The following is a 4200-nucleotide window of genomic DNA, read 5'->3' on the forward strand; positions in this document are numbered from 1 at the left end:
TTGCCCTCACTAAACCCTCCCAAACCTGCTGCCACTCAAATTATTAAACCATTTTCTTTTCCTGCCACTACTTTCGTCCTGTGTGGCTCAAGTCTAAGCTTGCTTCTTAAACAATGGGTCCAAGTGCCATGTGGGCAGGGACTGTGTGCTTTTTAGTCAACCATGCATTGGCCCCAGCTCCCAGCCAGCACCTGGAGCAGAGCAGGCATTCAAGAAGTGTTTGCTGAAAAATAAAAGCTAGGCTATATGGTTTTCTTTGTGATTCCTGATTCCACTGCTACATTTTCAGGCCAAGAAGAGGTAGCCCAACACCCCAAGCATGTATTCTTCAAAATGCCTTTACAACTGTTATTTTCCAATTGACTGTGAAAAAGAATAAACTCCCGTGACCAGGAAGACAGAAAGAGAACTCGTTTACATGGCCCCAGGCTCAGCAAACCCACTGGTAGAGATGCAACAGCTCACAATTGCCCATCCCAGGGAGGCTGGTGGAGGAGGGGTTATTGTTAACTTAGTCATCCTCTTTCTTCAAGGTGGTGGTTTTGCTTGGGCTTGTTTTGACCCATTGATCTTCCCTACAGATCTATCTCTTACTTGGAAAACAATCATGTTTTCAATCTTCTTTTACCTATTCACCTCCTACTTTTTAAAGATTTTAATTTTTAGATTCTTTTCCTATCTAACACAACATTGCAAATCAACTGTACTCCAATATAAAACAAAAATTAAATTTAAAAAAGGCTTTAATTAGTTTACACTAAAGTTTTCAATATTCACAATCTTCTTCATGTCCTGTAATCAAAATCCTTCATAGGCCTTTGTATTCATTTTCTTAGGCTGCTGTAACAACGTACCACAGACTTGGTGGCTGAAACAACAAAAATATAATCGCTCACAGTTCTGGAGGCCAGAAGTCTGATTGCAAGGGTTGGTTCCTTCTGAGGCCTCTCTCCCTGGCACGAGGACAGCAGCCTTCTCCCTGTGTCTTCACATTGCCTTCCCTCTATACACATCTGTCTCTGTGTCCAAATTTCCCCTTTTCATAAAGACACCAGTCACATTGCCTTAGGGCCTAAAGACCTTATCTCCAAATAAAGTCACATTCCGAGGTACGAAGGGTGAGGATTTCAACATATTTGCGGGGAGCAGACACATTTCAACCTATAACAGTCTTTCTGTACTATTGGAAGCACCCATAGTGAGAGTTAGCTGGAAAATATAAAGAAACTGTTTTTTTCCCCATAATTCTGAAAATTAACTCATTACAGAGATCACCAACCCCTTTAGCTCCAACTCGCAAACAAAAAATAATAATAATAAATAAACAAATAAGGACTACATCCCCAAAAGTCTAACTGCTCTCTGAAGCAACCCAGTCCTACCTGCTGAACTTTCCCACTCCTGATGGATCAATAACCCTTTCTCCTTGCTGCTACATTATTGGACCCAATTTCTCTAAGTCAGGCTTAGGAGCTTAAAGTAAACCAGTGGCCTTGATTCTTACTAGGTAAATCCAACCAAAGAGGAATAATTTCTTGCCCAAGGTCAGTAAGTTAGGCATGAATTGTAGTATGCAGCCTATGAAGCCAGAAAAAAAAAGCAACCTATCCCAAGAGTCCACACAGAGAGTAGCTGACGCGTCACAACTGGGCTGAGAGGCAAGAGCCAAGCTGAGGGGGTAAGCTAAGTTCAAAGGTCATAGAAAGTCACCAACAAATGACAGGCAGCATTCCGAGATCAGAGTCAAACTTCAACCTTTGCTGGGAGACAGGTTTGAAAAGGAGCTTTGGGGACATCCAAGGCCTCCCTGCTAGCCAGCTCAGGCTGCTTTAAAAGGCAAATGGGATGTGTCTTTCAGTGGGTACCAGGGTCCTCTTAAAGGCACCATCTAGCTCTATCTTAAGTAGGATAGGAAAAAGATTCACTGAATGCCTGGGAAAATGGAACTGATGCCTTCTTCTTAGACTTGGAAAACTAAAAAAGACATTCCCCTAGGAGTCAAAGACTTTATAAATTCCTTGTTTTCTATTATTCTCCTTCCACAAGAAGTTTCTCAAATATTTTAATAGACTGGTCCTCATAGGGAAACAAGGAAAATATGAGGCACAGCAAGTAGTTAGGAGCAAAAGAACCATGTTCATGGGGAAGCATATGCTCATGCTGACGCATACATTTGTTTTTCCGTTTGCATTTTATAATTGTTAATCACAGAAGCATGTGACAAATAAGCAGGATCAGAACCATAAGAGTTTCATGAATCGAATAATTTTTCATGGAGTCAATATTGGGCTCCAGGCCCTGGAGAAATAAAAATAACAAAACAATATCCTGCCCTTGGAGCTCCCAGTCTAAGTGAGCTGGATGCACAAGGAAGTAGGTAGTGACACCAGAAGGTGACAAGGACCCCTGAGATGCCCTGGACTGTCCAGATATATTGGGATGGGACCCTAAGTACCTAGGGGACGAGGAGAGGTCATCTGGAAAGAAGACCTAGGACAATGGCAAAAGCTCTTTAGGAACCCAATATGCTCCCGACCCAATAATTTGGTCACATGCAAACGCTTTCCTTGTCCCTTGAGAAACTGCGCTATTCCTTCCTTTCCTGGTACAGCCCAAAGAGGCTGGAATGTCAAGCGATTTACTCTTACAGGCATCTGTCAGTGAGGCATAGTCTTGCATCTTTCATTGAATTATAACATATATATTTAAAGTAAGCACATTTTAAGTGTAAAGCTCAATGAATTTTTTTCATAAGTATCATGCCGAGTAAGCACTACCTAAAACATGACTCAGGACATTCCCGGCACCCACAAGGCTCCCTCATGCCTGTCTCAGTGACTACCTAGTCCCTGGAAAAAAATCACCATTCTGTTGTTGTTGTTGTTGCGTGATTTGTTTATTATAAACTATCATCTTGAGTCAAATTATAACATGTAAATTGAGATTTCCTTGTCACTAAGAAAATAAACCAACATTCTGCTGATGTTTGTTTTTCTGTATGGACTCCTAAATGCCTGCTTTTAAATTCTGTCAAATTCTGAATTCTCGAGCTCTTAAGAAAACAGCGTTCTTATTCTCATAACCATGGATTCGTTTTGCCTGTCCTTGAATCTCATGTAAATGAAATCACACAGAATATAGTTTTTCGTGTCTGGTTTCTTTTGCTCATTTTCACGTCTGTGAGATTCACCTATGTTTCTCTGCATACCACAATAGCTTGTTTTTATTTTTGTGGTGTACTCCATATACCACAATTTATCTGTCTGTTCTACTGTTGGTGGATATTTGGGTTGTGTTCAATTGGAGATACCATGCATAAAGTCAATTTGAACATTCTTATGCCTGTCACATATGTGCTCATTCCTCTTAGTTATATTACTAAGAGTGGAATTACCCTGTCAAAGGATACAAGCATATGTCATTTTAGTGGGTACCACCAAACAGTTTTACAAAGCAATAGTGCCCACTTACACTCCCATCATCAGTGTCTGAGAGTCCCAGTTTGAGCTATAATCCTGGGTGCAAGTTCCCCTCGGTATCTCTGTGTGTAAACTGGGAAGTCTGTCTAAGAAGAGAAACTTGCAATGTCAAAAGGACTCAACATGTAACTATTTTCTGACCAATGCGCTAGTCCCTCCTGCTAGAAGACTGGATGGAGGATGGTTAGTTGGATATACTAATAGGGAAGCACGAGCTAAGAAAACAGCAAATAGATATAAAGTTGGACTCTGCTGGCCAGACTGTTGGACCCAGGCTAACAGCATCTGTAGTGATGGTCCCTCTGCCAGGTTCTTCTTCAAGTTGGCTGGCCTCCTCGTTACCACTCAGCTTAATGGACTTAAGGACCAGAAGGGCTGACCTAGAGTCAACTGGGTGCTGTCCACAAATACTGATGGCTTTGGATACCTTCTCCTGGGGAAATCCTATAGAGGCAAACATTTCTTCTACTTCTTCAGTACTTGGCCATGTAGCAGCCAGCCACAAGGAAATTGCACATGTTTGGTAAGAAATATCACAGCTCCATGAAGGAAGTTCTGGGAAAATAGTAATAATGCTCTTGAATCTTTCTGGCAACCAACACATCTGCACACACAGGGAGAAGATGTGCCTTTCACATCTATTAAGATATCAAATGAAAGATGAAAAGCAAGACCGAAGACGCTAGTCTAAATATCCTTGCTGAACCCTCAAAGACCACTC

This window comes from Tursiops truncatus, chromosome 2 (genome assembly GCF_011762595.2).
Source record: "Tursiops truncatus isolate mTurTru1 chromosome 2, mTurTru1.mat.Y, whole genome shotgun sequence".
Lineage (NCBI taxonomy): Eukaryota > Metazoa > Chordata > Mammalia > Artiodactyla > Delphinidae > Tursiops > Tursiops truncatus.